Below are 20104 nucleotides of genomic sequence, written 5' to 3'. Positions count from 1 at the left end.
TCTGATACTTGACAAAGTGTCTATTCATCTATCTTCATGGCTATGTACACGAATATGGTAATCTTATTAGGCGCAGACTGAAACTTGACTATAGACTGGTACGGACTAATGCAGACTGACTAATCGGAGGTCTGTACACTCGTTATAATACCTCGAGCATTCAGGTATCACTGCGCGAGTGTGATCCGCAAGGAGAAAAGGTTCTACGTTAGCAGCAATCTCATTGGCTGCGTTACATGTTAATACGCGGGTCGGCGAAAGCAGAATTTGGTCCGTCTCTAAGACAGCGCCATCTCGTAGTGCGGAGACGGACGAGCGCTGCGCCTCTGCTGTTGTGCTAGCGGAGCGCGCTCTATTGGGAAAGTTGTGTACGCGCTGACTACGCGCAACTATGTACACAACAAATACATACGCTACATCAGTGGCCAACATAACTGGTTTACGCACACTTTCTGTAACTGTGACGTCAACACTCGAACCATCAACTTCCCTCAGATTTAGTGGTGAAATAGCACAGTGGATAGCATGTCAAAAACTGAACACAGATCAAGCATGAAAATATGAAGGTGTGCTGAACTGTTAAAAAAGAAACAAAATTGAAATAGTGAACAATCCAAACGAAATATGCGCAATATCGGTCGACTAGGAGTCGTGGTTATGTGGTCATGGTGATGACTTGCAAAGCGGTAGATTAGTCTTCATATCTCCCTCAGATTCCAGTTATTTTTTCCTGAATTATGAACTTTCTCTCCAGTCATCGACGTGTCTGTTCTCCTTCTGCGACTTGGCAATTGTCATATCATACATTAAGAATATATTACGGTCGCAACAAAATGTGACGAACGGCGAAGGCAGGCGAGATGCCGTACAGACCTCTCACAGAAATGAAAACAACAGATAAACGAGTGTGAACTATGTTACAACAAACGAATTCAAAACGGAAAGCAAGAGTCATAGCATGTGGTAGTTGTGTGGAACAAATAGGAGGTATGTACATCTGGCAGTCCCTACCTTACACCTCGCTGTAGCAAACGGTCGTTACAAAAATGGTTCAAATGGCTCTGAGCACTATGGGACCTAACATCTGTGGTCATCAGTCCCCTAGAACTTAGAACTACTTAAACCTAACTAACCTATGGACATCACACACATCCATGCCCGAGGCAGGACTCGAACCTGCGACCGTAGCGGTCGCGCGACACCAGACTGTAGCGCCTAGAACCGCTCGGCCAATTCGACCGGCACGGTCGTTACACCGCGACACAGGTACATTACTTGAATACAGCGAACTGACACGTTAATGACCCGACGGACAGTATAACGGTACTTTGCGGGCAGGAGTGTCAATTAGCATCGTATTAATTAAAATGGGGGATAAATAGACTTTATTTTGGAAGAATTAAAAAGGGGAAAGTAATACGAAACTTTAATACTGCACAGTATTACTAACAAGGACACTGGACTCGCACTCGGGAGGACGACGGTTCAATTCCGTCTCCGGCCATCCTGATTTAGGTTTTCCGTGATTTCCCTAAATCGTTTCAGGCAAATGCCGGGATGGTTCCTTTGAAAGGGCACGGCCGATTTCCTTCCCAATCCTTCCCTAACCCGAGCTTGCGCTCCGTCTCTAATGACCTCGTTGTCGACGGGACGTTAAACACTAACCACCACCACCACTAACAAGGGAACCTCCCCATCGCACGCCCCTCAGATTTATTTATAAGTTGGCACAGTGGATAGGCCTTGAAAAACTGAACACAGATCAATCGAGAAAACAGGAATAAGTTGTGTGGAACTACGAAAAAAATAAGCAAAATATACAAACTGAGTAGTGCATGCGCAATATACGCAACATCAAGGATAATGTGAGCTCAGGAGCGCCGTGGTCCCGTGGTTAGCGTGAGCACCTGCGGAACGAGGGGGCTTTGGTTCAAATCTTCCCTCGAGTGAAAATTTTAAATTCTTTATTTTCGCAACGTTATGCTCTGTCCGTTCGTTCATTGACGTCTCTGTTCACTGTAATAAGTTTAGTGTGTGTTTTGCGACCTCACCGCAAAACCGTGCGATTAGTGGACGAAAGGACGTGCCTCTCCAATGGAAACCGAAAACATTTGTCGCAAGGTCTTAGGTCAAGCGATTCCTCCACAGGAAAACACGTCTGATATATTCTATACGACACTGGTGACGGCATATGCTTCACATGACAGGAATATGTTGTCGACCCACCTAACTTGTACACTTGGCAAATGGGTAAAAAGATTCTTCTACCTTGTCCGATTTAGGTTTTCTTGTGGATGTGATGATCACTCCCTAAAAAGTGATGAAAACATAAGAGTTTGTCACATAAACTGCAACAAATGAATGTAACAGTTTCACAGTCGCACAGTTTTCCCTTTGCTCTGTCAAAACATATGTTTTTAACATTTTCAAATTTTTCCGTGTGTAGACCGTCAAATCCTGCATATGTCCAAGCAAAACTGAACATGTCCTGGAATTTTGGAGAGCGAAGTTGATTATGTGTGTGTGCCTGAACTTTGATAATTGTATGAAAACAAAAAATTGAACTTTTCACTCGAGGGTAGACTTGAACCATGGACCTTTCGTTCCGCAGGTGCTCACGCTAACCACGGGACCACGGCGCTCCTGAGCTCAAACTATCCTTTATGTTAGCTACCTTGCGCATGCACTACTCAGTTTGTATATTTTGCTTATTTTTTTCATAGTTCCACACAACTTATTCCTGTTTTCTCGATTGATCTGTGTTCAGTTTTTCAAGGCCTGTCCACTGTGAAAACTTATAACTAAATCTGCGGGGGGGTGCGATGGGGAGGTTCCCTTGTAAGAAGCAATATAATGAAAAGTAATAAAAAGCAAAGTAGCAAAGACCAAGCGGGACAGAAAGATACAGGGGCGCGTTTGTATTTAATACATATAAAAGAACATGTAACACATTATTGAGCTCTCTACCCTCAGTTATCGCGATCGGGCTAGTCGATGAAAAAGTGGTAAGCGACTGCGAAATTCGTTAAGGAGATTATTTAAATATTCTTCAGGCACGTTTAAAATACATTACGTGTGACGAAGTGATCAGAGACGTTTATTGGCGAGTGGAGTAAAAATGAATCCGACAACATAATTCGAACTTTGTGTTAGCTGGGAAAACTATTATGGTTGTGGAACCCACGAAAGTTGTGCTCAACGGAAAGCTATAGTTTGCGTAATTCTGCATTTTTTAAAATGGTGAAACGCGTGTGCGCGGAACATTAAGAGAATCTTATCCTTGGACGGTTGCGGGGGTAACTGATACAAACAACGCGCCAGCATAAAAAATAGTTCGCTTATTAACTACCAGATATTAATTAACGGGGAGCCGGTCGGAGTGGCCGCGCGGTTCTAGGCGCTACAGTCTGGAGCCGAGCGACCGGTACGGTCGCAGGTTAGAATCCTGCCTGGGGCATGGATGTGTGTGATGTCCTTAGGTTAGTTAGGTTTAATTAGTTCTAAATTCTAGGTGACTGATGACCTCAGAAGATAAGTCGCATAGTGCTCAGAGCCAATTAACGGGGACCCAAAATAAAAAAAGGAGGATAGGATCATCACCTCCAATCCCGATTCATATTTCACTTTTAATTAGTGAAAAGAGAAGTGTTAATAAACAAACTACATTTCAATTTTATCCACGATTTTGGCTTCATTACGTAGTCTTGACTACATAATAAACAATATCTGTGGAAGTTGTATGGATAATATTTAGCTAACCAATATTGTGGGACACCAAAAAATGTAAATGCATGAAATTGTTCTTACAGCGGATGTATAATGTGTGGGTGCGACGAACTATATTGAGAAACTGAACATCCATTACGTAGTTGAATGTTTATCTGCGAAAATGGTCCTTGTCGGTACACCAGCATAGAGTTCGAATAGAATCGCTGGAACATTGCAAACCATTCAGATTAATCGAACATCTAAATACGCATAATGCTGGTACCACCAGGATGTGTTCTTTCTCCTCACCCCCGTGGCAGTAATTGAATTAAGATTCAGCCGGGAAATACATTGAAATCAATTGACGACCATTGAGTTAGCGTCACGAATTTTTAAAAGTCCACTGCCATTTATGAAGGCGAGTGACACCACGAGTGTTTACGTCGATCGAAATAGGAGGTACGTACATCTGGCGGTACCTTCCTTACACCTCGCTGTAGCAAACGGTCGTTACACCGCGACACAGATACATTACTTGAATACAGCGAACAGACACGTTAATGACCGGATGGGCAGTTCATAACTTTGTTAAAACAATTATGAGGAACAAGGGAGATTTCAAGATGGATCTCCCGCTTTGTAGTCCAACACCACGACCACAAAACCACGATGCCGTGGATATTCACATTCGCTAGATATAGTACACCTTGAGTTTGGACTGTTCGCTGTTTTTCTATTTTGCTGATGGTAGCGTTCGAGTGTGGCGCAGAACCCACGAAGTCATGGACCCAAGTTGGTCAATAAGGCAATTGCGCAAGTGACGTCGGCTACATATAGTTGTGGACTTTATTTACATGGCACAGACTGGATCCTCTGGTCCAACTGAACCGATCATTGCCTGGAAATGGCTCCTTTCGGTTATCTGAAGACTATTTGTAGTCATTCGTTGAGTTCATGTTTCCAAACAACGATGGAACTTTTATGGATGTCAATGCGCCTTGTCACCGGGGCAAAATTGTTAGCGGCTGGTTTGAAGAACAATTCGAGCTAATGATTAGGCCAACCAGATTAGTATCGAACATTTATGGGACATAATCCAGAGCCACTTCGTGCACAACGTCCTGCGGAGCCTTCCAACGACTTGTTGAGTCCCTGCCATGGCGAATTGCTGAACTATCCTGGACTAAAGGAGGTCCCACACGATCTTAGGAGGTGTCCCTTGTCTTTTGTCACCTCAGTGTAATTACTTTCTTCTTCTCCTTTTATCTTCAGCGGTTGCCTCGCCTGGTGACAGGGTTTTCTGTGTGGATCGCTGTCTCAATATTTTCTGATCGTGGGCCACGTCTAGAGAAAGGTTTATAGCCTTCAGGTTGTTATGCACAGTATCGGTCCTTTGCTGTTTTGGTCGTCCCTTGGGTCCCTTTCCCATGACTTCCACTGCGTGACATGCCTTTGCTGTAGCGTAGTACTGTGCACGCATCACCTGTCCAAACAATGGCAAATAGCTTTCTCGCATTACCTTCTGGACTGTTGCGTCCCCAAAACGATTCCTGATTAGTATCAATCGAAACGTGATCCAGTCGAGTGATTGCACATGTTCTATTTAAACATCTTAGTCTCCAACACACCCCAGTCGCCATCCTCTCTCTTCTGTAGTTGGCCGACACCCTGTGCCATGGAGAACAGTGGGGCGTATGACAGTCCGATAGATCTTTCACTTCCTTCATCCGACGATCGCAGGTGACTGCTGTTGCCATCACATCATCCACGCTGCCTGCGTCCTTGTGTTGACTTCAACTGTAAGCTGGCCGTCGCTAGACGCTCTAGAACCGAAGTACGCCAAGATATTCCCAATTATTACGTAACCTGGATACGTTCCTTGCGTGCATAAATGTCATCCGACTCCATGAACACCAGATCGCAAGAGTATTACAAGCTCTCAGCTTAGCTACATCTCAATCCTGAAAGGTATCGCGATGTCAAAATCAGGCCTGATAAATTAAGAACCATGTATTACCAGTACAAACACAAATCTGCCGTAAGGCCTTCCCACAAACAGGAACGATGAGACTGAAGAAACCACGAAAGTTCACTTTGCTAAAGAGACAGCGTCTGCAGTCGCCTGTAATAGATAATGAGCAGTCGACCACACAATCTCAAAATACAAGGTGCATCTGAAAAGTTCGGGGAATGGTCGCAGAAACTAAAGGGCAGAATAGTTACAAACAATATACCTTTTTTGGCTTTCAAAGCCATCACCATTAGCTACAACATATTTTTCACTCCGGATCTGAAACTGTTGTAAATTGTCACGAAAACCATTCTCATGGAATCGCACGAAGAACCGTGGTCACTCGATGTTGGATATCCGCCTCATTAGAGAACATCAGCCCTAATGTCACAAACGCGATCCGGGGACCAAGCGACAGACAGTGGTATGGTGTTCACTGTCTTCTACACCTACGTCGTGTAAAAATTCGTGGTGGATCAGTCAAGCCAACGTTGTCGAAAAAGATTTTTTTTTTTTTTTGTGGAGAAGATGATGACCACCACGCAGTGTCCGATTCCTACTGGAAGCATCAAGTCTCATCTCCTGTAATGATGCAGATGCACAACAATACCTGACCACAGTGCTTCAAGCGATTCCACAAGAAGCGTTTGCTGACAATTCACAAGAGCTTTACAACCGATGTCGAATGTGTGTTGCAGTTAATGGTGCTTACTATGAAGGCCAGTAAAGATATTTAGTTTGTAATTCCAGTTTCATTTATTTTCTGGGACTATTCACCGAACTTTTCAGACCCACCTTGTACAACAAACACACATCCGCACCACTGTGAGTGGTAGGCCACAAAATCAGAACATATATCAGAGATTTCTGATTTGGATACTACAAAGCTCGGAAACTTCCTTGAGAAATCATGTGTACGGTGCACACACCACTCACGACAGTCACTAAGTATACACACGTAGTTTTCCAGGAACCACCTAAACACCGTCCCGGCCACACTTCCTGTGTTTGGCGCCGCCGCTACCTCGCTGTCGACAGTCGCCAGCTGACTCACTGTTCCGCAGCCGTACGTTTCAGACGTTCCGGAAACAGTCAGGCAACATCTTACATACGTCTCGCAGAATGATGAAATGGAAATGTCGTGTGGCTGGGGCCTTCCGTCGGGTAGACCGTTCACCTGGTGCAAGTCTTTCGAGTTGACGCCACTCAGGCGACTTGCGTGCCGATGGGGAGGAAATGATAATGATAAGGACAACACAACACCCAGTTCCTGAGAGGAGAAAAGCTCCGACCCAGCCGGGAATCGAACCCGGGCCGTTAGGTATGACATTCAGCCGCGCTGACTACTCAACTACCAGGGGCGGACTCGCAGAATGATGAAGAACAGAAAATCAGAGAAAAGTAGAGCTCATGTGGAGTTTTATCGACAACATAATTTCCCAAATCCCATTTGTGAATGGCACAGTAAATCGAGGATAAGATAGTGTTACTAGAAGCACCCTCCCCAGCACATCGTAACGTGCCTTGCAGAGTATGGATATAGATGATGTAAAGCCAGATTCTTCAGACGTAAAAGTAGCCTCGAGCGTATTCGAAGCGAATGTTACACACTGAGGTGACCGAGCCATGAGATACTTCTTAACATCATGTCGTGAAGGATCTCTACATGAGCCTCTTCATGATTCTGCGAAGCATTCAACTTAATGTCCCCACCGCTGCACCTCATTTCTGGGCAGAAACTGTCAACTATACTAAAAAGTGTGTCTATAGTGGCCACAATTCATTTCACTTCACATTTCACTAAGAATTTTGGTAATTATCGGAGCCCCAAACACTTGCACCCATATTCAATACATTTATGTACAATATGTCAGTATGTACATCCTTTCCTCCACTCGCCTGACGATTTTTTCATGCAGCCATTTCGTCTTAGCTACCCTGAACTTCCTATTTATTTTATTCCTTAGCGACTTGTACTTCTGTTTTCCTGAATTTCCCTGAACATCTTTGTACTTCTTTCTTTCAACGATCAACTGAAATATTTCTTCTGTTACCCATAGTTTCTTCGTAGTTACTTTCTTTGTACCTTTGTTTTTCTTCCCAACTTCTCTGTGTGCCTTTTTTGGAGATGTCCATTCTAAATCAACTGTACTCCCTACTGAGCTATTCCTTATTGCTTTGTCTACAGCCTTAGAGAACTTAAAGCGTAAGTATTTCTTTGCGTATTGTTTCTTCCTGACTTATCTCTTAAGCTTAAGCCTACTCTTACTCACTACTACATTGTGATTCGAGTTTATATACGCTCCTCGGCACGCCTAGCAATCCATTATCTGATTTCGAAATTTCTGTCTCACCAAGATGTAATCTAACTGAAATCTCGTATCACCGTTCCAAGTAAGTCTCCTCCTCTTGTGATTCTTGAACAGAGTAATAACTATTAATTAAATTAATTACAGAAATCAATTAGTCTTCCTCCTCTCTCATTCCTTGTCCCAAGCCCATAATATTCTGTAACATTTTATTCTACTCCTTCCCCTACAACTGCGTTCCTGTCGTCCATAACTATTAGATTTTCAGTCCCCTCCCGGAGATACGAATGGGGGGCTATCCCGGAATCTTTTACCAGTGGAGAGATCATCATGACACATTCTCAATTACAGGCCACAAGTCCTTTGGGTAGACGTTATGTATCTTTAATGCAGTGGTTTCCATTACCTACTGCATCCTCGTGCCGTTGATCATTGATCATTCTTCCGCCTTTAGGGGCAGCTTCCCACCCCAAGGACAAGAGAGTGCCCTGAACCTCTGTCCGCTCCTCCGCCGACTTTGACAAGGCCGTTGGCAGAGTGAGGGTGACTTCTAATGCCAGAAGTCTTCGGCCGCCAATGCCAATTATTAATCGAAGTTTAAGCAGTGGCGGATTTCGAACCTGGGACCGAATACTTTTTGATTACTAATCAAAGTCGCCCCCCACCCTCTATACCACCAGTGCTTTACATGATGTATCTTTTCAGTTTCGTCTGATTTAGTTCACTGGTGATCTCACGAGTATAGTATAACTGATCAGATTTCTGAAACTTCACTAATTTCGATTTCAGTTCGTAATCCTGCCTCCGCATGTCTTCGATGTCTCAGCACATGGGAAGTACGGATCTGAGAGCCTTAAGTTCGCAGTTTGTGTTATCTTACTTAGTTATTCTGAATTTTACACTAATTTTATGCACAATTTTTGTTTGTGACGACCACGTGTTCACGAATTGTGAAAATCGTTACATATCACAGTTACTGATTCTCGGGGTCTCACTTCCAAATTACTTTCACAATTTCGCCTATGGTGCAATTATTAACAGTTTACCGTCTTCCCACTTCCCATGTTAATAGATACCCCGTTTTTATTTACACCAGCACGAGCACCGATCCCAACCCAGTTCCTTCACATATAGATACTCCTTTTGCCCGATGTAGTGCAGCAGCTTGACGTCGCATAGACTCCCCAAGTCGTTGGAAGTCCCCTGCAGAATTTTTGAGCCGTCCATAATGGTGAAAGTTTTGCCGAAGCAGGAATCTTTTGAACTTACCCCTCGAGTACGTCGCATGTTGGACGATCTGGATGGATAAATTATTCGCTCGAATGGTCTAGAATATTCTACAAACCAATAGCGAATACCTGTAACCTGGTGATATGAGACCTTGTCATCCATAAAAATGCAATCATTATTTGGGGACATGAAGTTTATGAATGCTTTCAGACGGTCTCCATGTAGCCGAACTCAACCATTTCCAGTCAATGGTCGGTTCAGTTGGACCAGAGGGCTCAGTCAAATCCATGCAAACAGAGCCCACGGCATTATGGAACCACCACCAGCTTGCAGAGTGCCTTGTTGACAACTTGAATCCATGGGTCTGTCTGGCCACATTCGAACCATATACGAGGACAGTTCAATAAGTAATGCAACACATTTTTTTTGTGAAACAGGGGTTGTTTTATTCAGCATTGAAATACACCAGGTTATTCCCCAATCTTTTAGCTACACAACACTATTTTTCAACGTAATCTCCATTCAATGCTACGGCCTTACGCCACCTTGAAATGAGGGCCAGTATGCCTGCACGGTACCATTCCACTGGTCGATGTCGGAGCCAACGTCGTACTGCATCAATAACTTCTTCATCATCCGCGTAGTGCCTCCCACGGATTGCGTCCTTCATTGGGCCAAACATATGGAAATCCGACAGTGCGAGATCGGGGCTGTAGGGTGCATGAGGAAGAACAGTCCACTGAAGTTTTGTGAGCTCCTCTAGGGTGCGAAGACTTGTGTGAGGTCTTGCGTTGTCATGAAGAAGGAGAAGTTCGTTCAGATTTTTGTGCCTACGAACACGCTGAAGTCGTTTCTTCAATTTCTGAAGAGTAGCACAATACACTTCAGAGTTGATCGTTTGACCATGGGGAAGGACATCGAACAGAATAACCCCTTCAGCGTCCCTGAAGACTGTAACCATGACTTTACCGGCTGAGGGTATGGCTTTAAACTTTTTCTTGGTAGGGGAGTGGGTGTGGCGCCACTCCATTGATTGCCGTTTTGTTTCAGGTTCGAAGTGATGAACCCATGTTTCATCGCCTGTAACAATCTTTGACAAGAAATTGTCACTCTCAGCCACATGACGAGCAAGCAATTCCGCACAGATGGTTCTCCTTTGCTCTTTATGGTGTTCGGTTAGACAACGAGGGACCCAGCGGGAACAAACCTTTGAATATCCCAACTGGTGAACAATTGTGACAGCACTACCAACAGAGATGTCAAGTTGAGCACTGAGTTGTTTGATGGTGATCCGTCGATCATCTCGAACGAGTGTGTTCGCACGCTCCGCCATTGCAGGAGTCACAGCTGTGCACGGCCGGCCCGCACGCGGGAGATCAGACAGTCTTGCTTGACCTTGCGGCGATGATAACACACGCTTTGCCCAACGACTCACCGTGCTTTTATCCACTGCCAGATCACCGTAGACATTCTGCAAGCGCCTATGAATATCTGAGATGCCCTGGTTTTCCGCCAAAAGAAACTCGATCACTGCCTGTTGTTTGCAACGCACATCCGTTACAGACGCCATTTTAACAGCTCCGTACAGCGCTGCCACCTGTCGGAAGTCAATGAAACTATACGAGACGAAGCGGGAATGTTTGAAAATATTCCACAAGAAATTTCCGGTTTTTTCAACCAAAATTGGCCGAGAAAAAAAATGTGTTGCATTACTTATTGAACTGCCCTCGTCATAAGCTCTTACCAACTGCAGGCCACGTATTCTCAGTTGTCTAAGGTCCAATCGATACTGCTATGGCCGAGCGAGTTGGAGCAGTGGTTAGCACACTGGACTCGCATTCGGAAGGGCAACGGTTCAATCCCGCGTCCGGCCATCCTGATTTAGGTTTTCCATGATTTCCCTAAATCAGTCCAGACAAATGCCAGGATGGTTCCTTAGAAAGGGCACGCCCGACTTCCTTCCCCATCCTTCCCTAATCCTATGAGACTGGTGACCTCGCTGTTTGGTCTCTTCCCTCCAAACAACGAACGAACGATATGGCTATGAGCTGGGAGAGGCGTTGTAGGCGATGTCGTGCTCTTGGCAAAGGCACTAGGGTCTGTCGTCTGCTTCCACAGCCCATTTATGCCAAATTTCGCCGCCCTGTCCTAACAGATACGTTCGTTATACTTCCCACACTGATTCCCGTGTTTTCACACACTGTTGCTTGTCCGTTAGCACTGACAACTCCACGTAACCGCCGCTGCTCTCGGTCGTTAAGTGAAAGTTGTCGGCCACTGAGTTTTCCTTGGTGAGAGGTGATTGCTGAAATTTGTTATTCTTCACTCACTGCTAGACACAATGGCTCCCGGAATACTGATCGCCAAATTACGCAGCACTGTTCTAGTGGATATGTTCATCGTATGCCCCGCAATGATTTCTGCGGTTGTTTCACGCAGTGTTGCTTGTCTGTTAGCACTGACACCTCTAGGTAAACGCCTCTGGTCTCGGTCGGTAAGTGAAGGCCGTCGGACACTGCGCTGTCGGTGGTGAGATGTAATGCCTAAAATTTGGTATTTTTGGCCCGCTCTTGACACTGTGGATCCGGGAATACCTAATTCCCAAACGATTTCAGAAATGGATTGTACCATGCACCTAGCCCCAACTACTCCGCGTTCAAAGTGTGCTACTTCCCGTCCTGCACCCATAATCACCTCGGAAACCGTTGTATATAAATCACCTGAAAATAAATGACAGCTCCGTCACTTCATTGACGTTTTGTACCTTGTACCTTGTGTACGGCCATCTGTACGTGCGTATACTTTTGTCACATCACTGTATGTTGTTATGCAGCATCGAACGTTCTTGAAATGGTTTTGAAATACACCCTTTGCGTGCCGTTCCATATGCACCGGATGAATCCAATATCTTCTTCTTTCACAACATTTCTTACAAGACGAACGGTAAACAATTGTACGAGGGTCACTCCAAAAGAAATGCACACTATTTTTTTTTTCTATATCCATCTTTTATTCTACAGGTCTGAATGTTTTACAGTGTGTAGATACATCCTTTAGGAACAATATTTTTATTTCTCCACATAATTTCCATCCCTCTCAACTGCCTTACGCCATGTTGGAACCAGCGCCTGTACACTCGCACGGTAAAATTCTGGACCAACCTGTTGGAGCCACTGTTTGGCAGCGTGCACAAGGGACTGGTCATCTTCAAACCCTGTTGCACGAAGAGACTCTTTCAGTTCCCCAAAGAGATGATAGTCACATGGAACCAGGTCAGGACCCTAAAGCGGGTGTTTCAGTGTTGTCCATCCGAGTTTTGTGATCACTTCCATGGTTTTTTGACTGACATGTGGCCGTGCATTGTCGAGCAACGGCAAAACATCCTGCTTTTGCCGATGTGGTAGAACACGACTCAGTCGAGCTTGAAGTTTCTTCAGTGTCGTCACATATGCATCAGAATTTATGGTGGCTCCACTTGTCATGATGTCCACAAGCAAGAGTCTTTCGGAATCGGAAACCACCGTAGCCATAACTTTTCAGCAGAAGGTGTGGTTTTGAATTTTTTTTTTCTTGGGTGAATTTGCATGACGGCACTTCATTGATTGTCTCTTCGTCTCTGGTGAAAAATGATGGAGCCATGTTTCATCACCTGACCCAGTTCTTCCAAGAAATTCATCTCCACCATTCTCGTACTGTTCCAAAAGTTCGCTGCGTACCGTTTTTCTTGTTTCTTTTTGAGCCACTGTCAACATCCTGGGAACCCACCTGGCACAAACCCTTTTTAACGCCAACAGTTTCAGTATTTTGCAAGCACTTCCTTCCCCTATCCAAACGTAGAGTGACAACTCGTTCACTGTGATGCATCTGTCAGCAGTCACCAATTCATTAACTCTCTGCACATTGTCTGGAGTGTGTGCAGTACGAGTCCTGCCACTGCGAGGACAATCCTCAATATTGCCGTGCCCGCTTTCATTACGTAACCTGCTTGCCCAGCGACTAGCTGCACTGCGATCTAAAGCAGCCTCTCCATACACCTTTTTCAACTTCTTGTGGATGTTTCCCACTGTCTCGTTTTCACAGCACAGGAATTCAATGATAGCACGTTGCTTCTGACGAACGTCTAGTGTAGCAGCCACCTTGAAGACATGCTGTGATGGCGCAACTCACGGGAACGTGTTGAACTAAGTTTGAAAACAAGCGGGAAGGATGTCTCTACACACTGTAAAACTTTCACACATGAAGAATGAAAACCGTATTTTTACAAAAATAGTGTGCATTTCTTTTGGAGTGACCCTCGTAAAATTTTCTACGTCAGCTTCGACCAGCACTTTATGCACTTGCAGTCGCGACGGCCACTGGCTCACTACCTAAAATTTCGGTTACTGGATCCTGGCAGCGTAAGAACCCTAAATGACATTCCAGCCTCACAGAAAGAATCACAGAAAGTTTACACGGTGCGCCGTAACCCTTGTGAGTTGGCCATTCTGCCTGGACGGCAATATCCCTCGCGCGTATCTTCGCGGTTCTCGAACTGCGACCACTCGCGTGCGCCGCTTCCCCATGGAACACAAATGAAACAGCCAGCTGCAGCTGTTAAGTGGATGCACGGCTTAACGTGGGATTATCTAAACTGCGCAGATCTGCCTCACTTGTCTCGAATTGCTGATACGCTATTACGCACCGCATTTGTGGCGCCCATGCATAGCAGTGCGCGAATAGTCGCCGTATCATTGATATGGACCAATCTAATGCGATTCTTGAAATTTTCCCGGAGTAAAGAACATTCCACGAAGTTTTGGGGTTGCAGACGGCTAACGTCGACTTCTCGCCACGATATTTCAGCTGACAACGATTCAGCCATATTCAGGCGACTGTTTTGCATTGGAGATTGCCAGTTCATAACGCCAAAACTGGCACCGAGACACATGCGCAAAGACAGCCGTTAGGTGAGCAGTCTCTGTCGAGTTAAGTGCCCTCTTCGCATATTGCTACATCTACGGCACGCAGGCGCATGCGTAGTCAGATACCATATGCGTGTTCTGTCGGAATGCGCACTGATCGAGTTAAATTCAGATGTCAATATTAATAAAATGGAATGTTGCTAGGTGTGATATTGCTCATAATTATTTTAGCAAAGAAATTAAATATATCATCGGGTTCCACAACGTAGTCAGTTGAAAGCCAGCATTATGATTAATAAGATCTTGCGTTGCACACGTTTCCACCGATTCCATAACATCTGAATCGCAGAAGGATATCGTCGAGGCAAAGTTTTCCGTGGCTGAGTAGTCAGTGCAATGTCCTGTGGAGATACAACGCTCGGCTATAGCTAACTTACTGGCAGCGAAAGGCTAGTGTTCCTATAATGTTCAACGCATCTTTCACGCACTGTACGTGCTTTCTGGCCAGCTTTGCTACACTGGCAAGGTTTTCTGCAGATTCCAGCCTTCCGCAATGCCGTATCGTCCTTTCCCCAACCGATATGAGCACGCGTCTTTCTAGGTGGGCATAAGATTACTGTGATTTGACGTTTCCTTAAAATTCTTCCTAATTTCCACGAAGTATTGCCGACGTACTTTTCCTCTTGATCGCGAGGGTTGTCGCGTTTCTTCTTCCTTAAAGTTGTGCAGATCTGTTGCGGAGAATGTCCATTATCTTTGAATACTGATTCTAGGTGTTCCAACTTCTTTGCAGGGCACAGCATGAACACGGTGATCAAACGTTCGAAGGACTCCAATAGTCTTTGATTGGCGGTGGCAGCTAGACGCCTGCCAATACAGGTTTGTACAAGGTGTAGAACTTCTCATCCGCCGTTAGCCGATAGGTGGCGACAACAGTAAGTAACGGTCGAAAAAACTAGATCGCAGACGTCAGGCAGTTAGCTTGGTCCTCGGTCAACATAACCTCATTCAAAGATTACTCCATTTGTGTCTGCATCATAAAGTTGTTCTTGATTAAAAATGTCAGTTAACGAGCCTAATTGTCGTCATTTGCGGGAGGTGTTACTGTTTTGTTTCAATATGAAGATAACAGCGGCTGTGTCTCATCGAATGCTCTCAAGTACGTATCGTAAGTGTGCTATTAGTGAAAGAACGTGTCGTGAGTGGTTTCAACGCTTCTGAGCCGTGCGTGGCTCGTGTTCCCGCCATCATGTATTTTACACCCTATTTTTAACGTACTTCCACCTCACTACATTAATTTAAATTACTGCTGTCATTGAGTTGCTGGTTTACCTGACCGTGAGCGGCGCTAGCACCACGTATCAGTATATCATGTGTCTTAAAAGATTATGGAAATATATTTTAAAACTTTGAAATTTAATTGTGGCCTTCAGCCGTTCCTATTGCACCTTGTTTATGTTTATTCTGCCCACTTTGGTCTTCAGGCTTTCAGCCTAGCTGTGATATATACATACATATTTTAATTCTTTTATTTGCAATTTTTTAACTGCGTGTCTTCAGTCACTTGATATTTATCTTCTTGATTTTTAAGATTTCTTGTTTGGAAGCCTTCAGCCGTGAAAGAATTGGATTTTGAAACTCGTAGATCTAAAGGTTCGGCTATGTGCCGTTTTGGTTTAAATGTGTTATTAAATTACAATAAATTACATTCTGAAGTGAAACTGACCGCCACCTCATTTGGCTCTTTCCACAATCCCAATCACCTGTTTTGCCCAGCGGGTTTAGTGGGCGTTTCAGCTTCAAGAACGGTGATTTTAACGTCGTAGACCGGCATTGTAGTGGAGGAGAGAATGTTTTCGAAGATGCATAGATGGAGACATTGCTGTGTGAAGACTCCAGTCAAACTCAAGAATAATTGGCACGATTAGTGGGGTGACACAGGAAGCCATTTCAAAACGTCTCAAGGCTATGGGCATGGTTCAGAGACAAGGACTTTGGGTCCCGCGTGAGCTGAAACCAAGAGACGTTGAACGGCGTTCGTGTTTTTGTGAACAGTTGCTTCAGAGGCAAGAACGGAAGGATTTTCCGGATCGCATTGTGAGCGGGAACGAAAAATGGGTTCATTACGATAACCGTAAACGCAAAAAATAATGGGGATATCCCAGCCATGCTTCCACGTCGACGGCCAAACCCAATATTCACGGCTCCAAGATCATGCTCTGCATTGGGTGGGACCAGCTCGGTGCCGTATACGATGAGGTGTTGAAACCGAGTGAAACAATCACAGATGTTCGTTATCGAACGCAGTTAATGCGAGGTAGAAACGTACTTGGAAACGTTAAAATGGGAAGTCCTACCCCACCCGTCGTATTCTCCAGACATTGCTCCCTCTGACTATCACCTGTTTAGATTAATGGTACATGGCCTGCCTGACCAACACTTCCGATCTCATGAAGAAGTCACAAATTGAATCGATTCGTGGATCGCTTCAAAAGATGAACAATTTTAACGACGCGGGATTCGTACACTGCCCGAAAGATGGGAGAAAATAGTGGCCAGCGATGAAAAATACTTTGAATGATACATGTGCCAATTTGTTTCAGTAAAACCTCAAATGTTGGTGAAAAAACGCCGGAAGCAAAGTTGTACACCCTGTATGTATGAGCTTACGCTAAACTTAATGACCCAATGATCGTTCCACTTTGCTTCTGACCAAGACGTCCAGAAACGGCAGACAGCCGCCATTATCCGCTTCCATCGTAAATTTTGTATTTTCTTGGGTAGCATTCAGAGGCTGCAAAAAGCGTGACAGTTCTTCTTCACCGGGGTGTCACATTACAAAAGTGTCGTCCACGTATAGCGATGCAACTTTCAACTGGATAATGCGTGAGACCCGGTGATATCTTTAATTTCTAAAAAAAAAAAAAAAAAAAAAAAAAAAAAAAAAAAAAAAAAAAAAAAAAAAACAATTTATGACCAATGACTCGTCTGGCGACGATTAAGTTTACTCATTTGACGTCTGAATTTTAACTGCATGAGTGCGCATTCCGACAGAGAGAGCACATGTAGTATCTCATTACGCAAGCGTCTTCGTGCCATAGATGGAGCAGTATTCGAAGAGGGAGCTTAACTCGACAGGGGTCGCTCACGTAGCGGCTGTCTTTGCCCATGTGTCTTCGAACCAATTTTTTTGTATAAAAGTAGCGAGGTGAAGAAGCAATCTCCAGTGTAAAACACTCACCTGAAGATGGCTATTTGATGTTCCTCATGGCCATGGCCGAAATATCGTGGCTAGAAGTCTACGTTATTGTTATCGAGCTGCAATCCCCAAATTTTCGTGAAATAGGCCAATCTAAATTCCAATAAATTTCAAACAATCCTGGCGTGTGAAACTTGCTGCTGGGTTTCTTATTGGGACTCATAAAACAGTTGAAACGTTTTCAATATGACACCAGGAGCGATTAGAAAGTAATGGAACACTTTGTTTTCTCAGACAATTTCGGTTGAAAAAATGCTTAATTTGTTGTGAGACATCGTGCGAAGTTCCCGCTTCATTCCCCCATAAGGTGAGGTTTGAGAGAGAGGAATTAGAGTTTTACAAGTGTTGACTCAATCCGAATCCGTGGAAAAAATTAATATTTGGGTCAACATTTGTAAAACTCTAATTCCTCTCTCTCAAACCCCACCCTATGGGGAAAGTGGGAGAGTTTTAGTAACAGCGAATCAAAATTTACGAAGTAAATAAGTATGTTTTTATTTATCCGTAACCATTTTCCACGCAAAAATGAGAACATCGATTTTCTTGAATTACAGTGCCAACTACCAAGAATCAAAACAAATGTTTAAGACAAAATGTACATAGTTTTTTATGTAGAATCCGATGCTGCAGTAAAAAATGGGGGTTCCCAGCAGAAATTTAAGTTGCCTCCCGCCCCACCTCCAAGGGGCTGGGGTGGCGGGCTAATTTTAGCACCCCCTCGAAAATAATCAATTTTAGATGCTACACTTTTTTTCGTTTGATGCTTATTTTTTGAGTTATTCTGGTTTGTCAACTTAAAATTTACACCATGTATACACGAAGGCGACAGTGTTAGAGAATGCATTAGGTTTAACAGCACCTGATACAATGATTGGCAGCTGATTTTCACTATGTAAGTTTAATACACTTAAATAAACAGAAAAGATCCGATACCATTTGACTATGCGATGCGTAATCTGTCATTGAAATCAGTCATAACCATTAAATATATAATATTTGTCTGGAGTTATATAAGGTATTATGATCACATAAATGTTGTTGAGAGGAACTCATATGCCAGAATCTACGTTATCCGAGAATCTTAAAGTAGCACAATTCACCTACAAAGGCGATTTCTGACAAAAAAGGTTGACCGTTTGCATTGCTGATCGATTCGCATTACACTGTAAATGACTCAAAGAACACCTGTGCCCTTCGTCACAACCTTCGTTAAACTACATGAGAGTGTCACAGATATGTGCAACGAATGGCAGTGAATATTTACAGCTACACGAAGAGCCGAAATCTTTAATCTCAGGGAGTCCATGTTCCAAAACATGTATGTTTTATAACGTGACTTAGACAAAGGAATAATAAGAAATTACCTCCCTGTGTATTATTCATGAATGGGATAAGATAGAGGGAAAATTAATCTTGTGCAATATCCCCGACACAATCCGTACGGTGGCTTGCAAAGTACAAATGTTAACGAAGATGTGGATACATATTACTCTTAGTCGCTTTGAAGGAGGCTATCTGTAGCAAAGTCCGAGCTATTTTGTGTGTGTGTGTGTATTCCTGCTACTCGCTGTCCTCTACGGACCACTCCACCGCTGCCAGCCACTGCCACTGCCGTCCACACTGGGATCCATGGTTCGACTCTGCTCTGGTGCATCCCGCAATGAGCTATGCACCAACACCTGCCAGTGCGACTGCTTCTCCAGAGTCTCACACGCCGCTCTACCAGCCATTATGACTCACCACCACACCATCGACAGAGTGGTTACAGCAAATAAACTGCTCTCTCCAATTCCAGATTTCGTATCCGCATCAGCCTCAGGCATCGACCACCTCTCCCGAGCTCTTAACACTGAAGTGCTTCTCTCTCTACCACTAGGGGCGAAGAAGTGGTTGATACTTTGCTTACCTGCTCCTTCGAGATGAGCGCACCAAAACTGCCATTTATAGCCAGTCTGTGGTCATTTACTTTTTTTTGCAATCTGAAAATTAACAGTTTTATTCTGGAACATTCTGTGTCGCTTTATTGCGAAAACCTTTGAGTGCCGCCGCACTATGACAGATCGCAGCTCCCAAAGATAGCGAGCGTCGAGCTATCAAAAGCTGTCCCGCGAAACCTTTCATGATACTTTGCCCTCTCAGCATTTACACTTGAGGCTCCGGCGGTCCAAGACAAAAGACTCGCACAAGGGGTCACCCTGTGGCTGCTTCACAACACTCAGGTGTCATCTTAAAAGACACCCTGTTTGCGTGGGTGGCCTAGCTCCTTCGGTGGAAAACTCCAAATTCACATTCGCCACTGCGACGACGGCTGTTGGGAGATCACTGAACTCAGCACTCAAGCACTTTCTTCCGTGAGCGTTGCTAATCCTGTCAAAGATGCACTCTGCCGCCAACCTCAGTGAATGAGTGAGAAGTGGCTGCTGCCAGGGAGTAGGTCAGCTGATGATTACCCCCCGTCGTGCACGTCCAGTCACTCTTCTCACCCACTGACTGCAAGCCGAAGTGAGCGAAAACTGCAAGCGCCACGCTTTCACTCCCTGTAAACTGCCAGAAGAATAAATTCAACATATATTAAATAGAATTAAACGAGATTAGAGGAAATTCTCAACAATCATCATGCACTCTGACAGATAATACCGCACCTTTGCATTAACATTGGAAATTATCGATCAGTCAGACGACTCAT

This window comes from Schistocerca serialis, chromosome 8, assembly GCF_023864345.2.
Source record: "Schistocerca serialis cubense isolate TAMUIC-IGC-003099 chromosome 8, iqSchSeri2.2, whole genome shotgun sequence".
Taxonomy (NCBI): Eukaryota; Metazoa; Arthropoda; class Insecta; order Orthoptera; family Acrididae; genus Schistocerca; species Schistocerca serialis.
Note: the sequence above shows the minus strand (reverse complement) of the source record.